This window comes from Pholis gunnellus, assembly GCF_910591455.1.
Source record: "Pholis gunnellus genome assembly, chromosome: 5".
Classification (NCBI taxonomy): Eukaryota; Metazoa; Chordata; class Actinopteri; order Perciformes; family Pholidae; genus Pholis; species Pholis gunnellus.
Window position 1 is genome coordinate 1,499,267 of NC_136531.1, and position 6,000 is coordinate 1,505,266.

The following is a 6,000-nucleotide window of genomic DNA, read 5'->3' on the forward strand; positions in this document are numbered from 1 at the left end:
CAGCGCTTGACTGTTCGTGACTTGAATACTGTAAAAGTGCGTGCAGAGCAAAGTCGACCATCATGAAGTCGTCTCCATAAATTATGGGATTTGTAACTTTATCATGGCATCATGAAAGCAATGTAAGCTTGAGAGCTTTAAAGTCATGTTTTCTATCATTGTGGTTTCCTCTTTGTTAAGATTTAAAAACATATTGACCTCAATTAATGCACAAGAGAACGATGTGACTATCTATAAATACCCTGTTAAGACACCGTCTGTAAGATTTACATCTGTTACTATTCTACTTTTCCTCTCCTTGTAAGTTTGCTCCGGACGAGCATGTGTGAAGAACGCTGAGAGTAGAAATCAATCAGGGTGTGTTGTACCGCGTCACGCCGCTCCACATATTTCAGCGTCCCCCCCCCCCCCCCCCCCCCCCCCCGTGGTCCATCAGTGGCGTGTGTGAGGACCCGATTGTGAAGAGGGAAAAGTGTGCATTGAGCATACGGACGGAACGTGACCGCGGTGCACAATGACCGCTGGGTGGGATTGCTCGCCAGCGTCTTGGAGGCTACTTGACCTTCCTCATTCTGGAAGGTCAAGCTGAAGTGTGTGTGGGGGGGGGGGGTCCTAAGGTGAAATCCAATAAGATTTTGATAAACAACGCTGTCACCTCCGCCATGCTTTTCTGTGTTTCTGTTAGCGGCGGTGTGTGTGTGTGTGTGAGATAAAGAAGGCCAGAGACAGAGAGTACTACGCTGTAGGTTCATCACATGCGGTTGGCTTTTTTTATCCATGAATTGAAGTTCCAGATGGAAACCCCTCTTTTTGGATCTATGTGTGGACTTAAAAGCCAAAAGTAAAGCTTTGTTTGTTCTCACGCTCGGTGCCTCCGCAGACAGAGAGAGCTCCGAGCCTGAACGGAGGCGTTTTATATTCCGTGAGCTGCTTTATTCTACGAAACACCAGAGGACGTACAAAGAAAATGAACTGTGAGGAATCAAACAGACACCGAGTGTAACTCAGAGATCTGCTCATAGACTGGAGGTGAAACCGGCAAAAAGCCATAAACTGACCTCTACTATAGAGAGGAGGGATTGTAATGATCTAGAATCTCATATTCATGGACTACTTATTTACCTTTAAACAAACCCTGTAAAGAAAGAAGTCCAGTATTAAATGTGTGATGAATAAAGGTTGAATATCCTGTAAACTGTTTGATTTGGTTTCTAAAGCATCTAAAAACTAATTGTTCTTCTTTGTCTAATCACTATTTACATGTCTAGTGATTTTAGCATTGAACTCCCTGTTAGTCACGTGATCGCGCGTGCTAAGTTATAAAGATTCTGAGGTGCACGACCAAGCACTGCGCCCCACGCGCCGGCCGGCCGTGATTCCGTCATTTCTGGCCCCGGCGCCGGCTTCACTACGGCGAGTTTAAACTAAGCTCAACAAATGTTTGTCTGCTGCAGTGTTTGCACTCTCAGACGCTGAGTTCATCTGATCCGCGGCTTCAGTCTCAGTCCACTAAGGTTTCTTTCGTCGTGTTTTATTAGACGTGAGATCATGTTGATATTGCACAATGATATTGCGTTGACTAAATGAGATGAATTCCCCGTAAGAATACGCAATAACTAGTCCATGTCGCTTCTGTCCGCCTCTATTGACGGACAGTATACATAAACACGGCCGTAGCCGGATCTCTGGCCCCGTCCCCCAGATGTGTCATGTGCTTTACTGGCTGTGGAGCGTAATATGTTTGGACTGCCTGTGTTTGCTCATAACTCACTGGTCGTCATTGTTGAGCGGCTTAAAATGCAAGTTGGCGAGGAGGAGGAGGATGCAGAGTGTGGAAATGCCAAGAAGTTGGCGGTTTTTAGTCTCCAAACAGAGAAAATTGGTTTTGAGAGACAGAAAAACTCGTTATCCTGAAACCTTGTTGTGTTTTCCTCCACGCTCCTCATGTGTTCTACACTGATGTATATTATTGATATGTGATCACCTGGTGAATGAACTGTTGGGTTATTGGTATCAACAGACCTGCCAACTTTGCACAGACGTAATGAGGATGGGTGTTTGTCTGTAACTGATTACCAAACTCACATTTAATCGGAGCATTTCGCCGAAAGAAAACTCAATGAAATAGCTTCCAGGAGCTTCGGCTATGAAACGATTTCAATATGATCCTCGGAAGTTGCACAAATCTATTCAAACCTTTTATTAAAAAAGTGCTGCAACTGTCTGTATAGTTTTTTAATTAGAAATATTAGAAGTATTTCCACTATTTGTCCCCCCCGATGTGTGCAGGCTTTCAGAGGCACATGAACCGGTGTTGAGCACAGACAGAATCAGACTTTTGAATAAGAACGAGGGAGTGCAGGTTAGATCTCTGACAAATAAAATAGCTTAAGCACCGTCATTTTCAGGGGTTGTTTTTGCCATTAGAGCTGGATAAGTGCCGGCAGAACGAGCGCCTAGAACGAGAAGAACAGAGAGAGATTTTCTTGGTCTTATTAGGTTGATTACAGGCTGTTTTTGCAGCTGCTGCGGCGACAAAAGGTGTAAATGCACCAAAATGACCCAGGTCACACGGCAAAAGCACAAGAGCAGTAAAATCAACCTTTTCATCAAAAACAAAATGTAAAAATAGCTGCTAGTGTTTACTGTGAGCACTACTCCCTCTGCCTCAGAGCTCAACAAGCTCCAGTGAGGCAAACATTCGCTTCATCGGCAGCAGCAGCAGCGGTGATGAGGCTGCTGCTGGGCCGACTGATGCTTGAAGCCAAAAAAGGGGAAGTAAATATTCCAAACGGTAATCTAATGATGATGGAGATGAAGAAGATGATGTTCAGAATAAAAACACTGCAGGAGCATCATGTCTTGTTTCTGCTCAGATTTAAGATGGAGATGTGGGGAACGAATGAATAAAACAGTCTGAGTAGATATTGAGATGTTGAACATTGCGAACAAATCCATCATCACTAGAACGCTCTGTGTAACAAATGAGCATCTCTGCTCTCTTTTTTCTTGTTGGGGGGGGGGGGGGGTTAGTTTCTCAATTCTGTCTGTTTATTTTTGTATAAATTCTCATTCTAATATGCAAATTAAAGACCGCAGGGACTCCAGGGTAGATATCAACCATATCCTAATGTTAATATGTAGTTTACTGTGCCACAGTACAGGCTGCTCTCAGCATTCATAGCTGTAATGATGAGCACAGAATGGACATGATGGGGATGGATGGGTCCAACCAACATCCATCTGTCTGCACGGAGACCGCCGGTTCGATCCCCGTATGAACGAGAAGTCATTGATGACTTATTGTTCTCGTAACTTGCCTACTTCAGTAAACGGCACTTCCGTACTTTATTTTAACCCAAACGAGGAATCTTTTCCTCAACCTAAAGTAGTTTTGTTGCCGAAACCTAAACAAGTTGCTTCCTGTGAAGACAGAGGTTTCTTTTGAAAAGCCTGTGCATGTAACGAGCTGAAATGTGACCGGTGCTGCTCTACTTTCGCAGTAAAACGCACAAAAAAATGTGTAACTTTTCGTAAGATATCGCACAAACCATTGAGGATACATTTGCACAGCAGAACTGTTTTGGTGGCGGGTAGCCTACTGTGACCACACTGACAACGTTCAACATGTAAAGAATAAGGGCTTACTTAACATAAAGATGATAAAACAGAAACACAAATGACTGTTTAGTAGCGTTTATCACACTGAGCTGGTCTTTTGGTCTTTTGGAGGGTTTTATCCCCCACGTCCACTCCCATCGCTAACTGGATTGGGATGGCGCTTAATATGGCGGAAAGGAGTGGAAGCGGAGCGTGAAGAGGGGTGAAGGGGCCGTATTGGAATTGGGAAGCCAGCAGAGATGGAGGTGTTCAGTGAGAAACAGGAGTCACCAGCAGCTGCTGACGTGGTTGATGTTCCTGTAGTTCCTGTATCAGTGACGTCCTTCTGTTTCGACTTCCTCTTCTGGCTCCAATTAAGACAATTAAGAAATAACTGAATTAATTATCATGTATCCGTCTCTCTCTCTGTCTCTGTCTTTATTACAGTGTTACTACACTTTCTACCGTTTCCCATCTTTCTCTCTCTCTCTCGCTCTTCAACTCACTTTCTTGGGCACGCGCACACACACCCATCGATCACCATTGATTCTTATTCCCTCTCTCCCTCTCCCTCTCCATCTCTCTCTCTCTCCCTCCCCATCCCTCTCTCTCCCTTTGGCACGCACGCGCGCACACACCTCCCGTTAAAATATTCATTCCTGACACCTCAAAGGCCTTTTTTCTTTTTTGCCTCCCACATGTTCCCTCCGGTGGAGACACGGAGCCCGTGGCTTGTGGAAATACACGCAGATGCATAACAACAAAGCTACTTATTGAATGTAAAACTAGTACTTGATTACTTTGACGTCATCTTGTCGTTGTGTTTTATTTAGATTAGATAGATCACAGGAATCTCAACGGTCCATCATGTGTGATATCTCTCCACTGAGATGAAATCACCCGCGGACCCCCTCGACGTTTTGTGCGTATTTCGGCTCACGCAGCGACTGGGCAAACTGTTTATAACCCCCCCGCACCTGGAAACGCACCGGGGACCCGCCGAACGACCGGCAACAGGCAGGTGAAGCTTCAGTTAAGGAATTCCCCGAGTTTGGAGAGCCGAGCCGCGCAAGGAGACCTCTGCGGGGGCGGCGGGCGGTAACCATCAGTTCGTCTGCTTCGACTGAGATTCCTCCGTTTTAGGGGAACCTTGCGGGGGGGTCGTGGGGGGTGGGGGGAGGGAGATTTCTCCATGTCTTCCTCGATAATCCCCGTTAAAGGATTCCGTATACTCTCCGGTGCGACGACAACGACCCGCCGTCTGGAGCCGCCCCGTAACCTTTCCAGTCTCCGGGGGGCGCAGCGCGTCAGTGTGCCCTGATGGAGCGATTACTCCCGGGCTCAACTTGGATACCGTTTCTTGGTTTCTCATCAATACCGGTCCTCCTGTTTCGGTAAACAGAGAGAGGGATTTAAAAAAAAAAGGACGGGAAAGAAGGAAGCACGGGAAAGACACGTGGGTTCCCGAGGCGCACCGTCGGACCCGGTGTTGATACGCGCAGATTGTCCCATTTCATCCGCTTATTTTCTCTCTGTCAGGGATCAGTTCGTTACACACACACAGAGTTGAGCTGGAAACATGTCCAAGAGGGAGACGTCCAGCCGAAGTGCTGTGAACACAGGGATGCTCCTGGTCGGATATTTGCTTTGGGTTTAAGAGATCTCTCGGATATCAGACCTCTCCAGCTCTGGAGGCTCTGGAGCTCCATAGAGCGGGGGAGAAGTACATCTCATATTTACGGAATTACCGGCCTTTTTTCTTCTTCTTCTCCTGAAACACCGACGCGCTCCTTCTTTGATGTCTGAAAAGGTAAAGGCAACACCCCCCCCCCCCCCCCATCTGTTGCTTTTTTTTATCACGCTCTCCCAGAAGAAGCGTTTATACACTACAAATGTATCCATCAATATATCCTCGTTCATTTCTGCTTGCTGATATGCAGAACAGTCTCACTTCTCAACATCATTTTATTTTTGATTTTCTACCAGCTATGAAGAAAATCATAATCCGCAGATAGAATGGTAAAAGACCACATCACGCATTGCAAAAACAAGACCATTTACAACAAATGAAACACATATTCAGTTAATTATTCAGTCATATGATCAAGATCATGTATTATTCCTTATGCAGAATGTGCTTGTCATGTGATTGTTGTGGGGCTTCAAGCCTCTGTTGGTTATTGAAGAAAAAAGGGCAAATTCATCTATAAAATAAATAAATAATAAGCTGCTTTTCAATTATGTGACGCTCCTGCAGGTCGGTCCGAACGCTGTGCAGAATTATTTCTATTTTCTCTCTATAGCTCTGGGTCAACAGGTCCGGAGCCTCTCTCTCTCTCTCTCTCTCTCTCTCTCTCTCTCTCTCTCTCTCTCTCTCTCTCTCTCTCTCTCTCTCTCTCT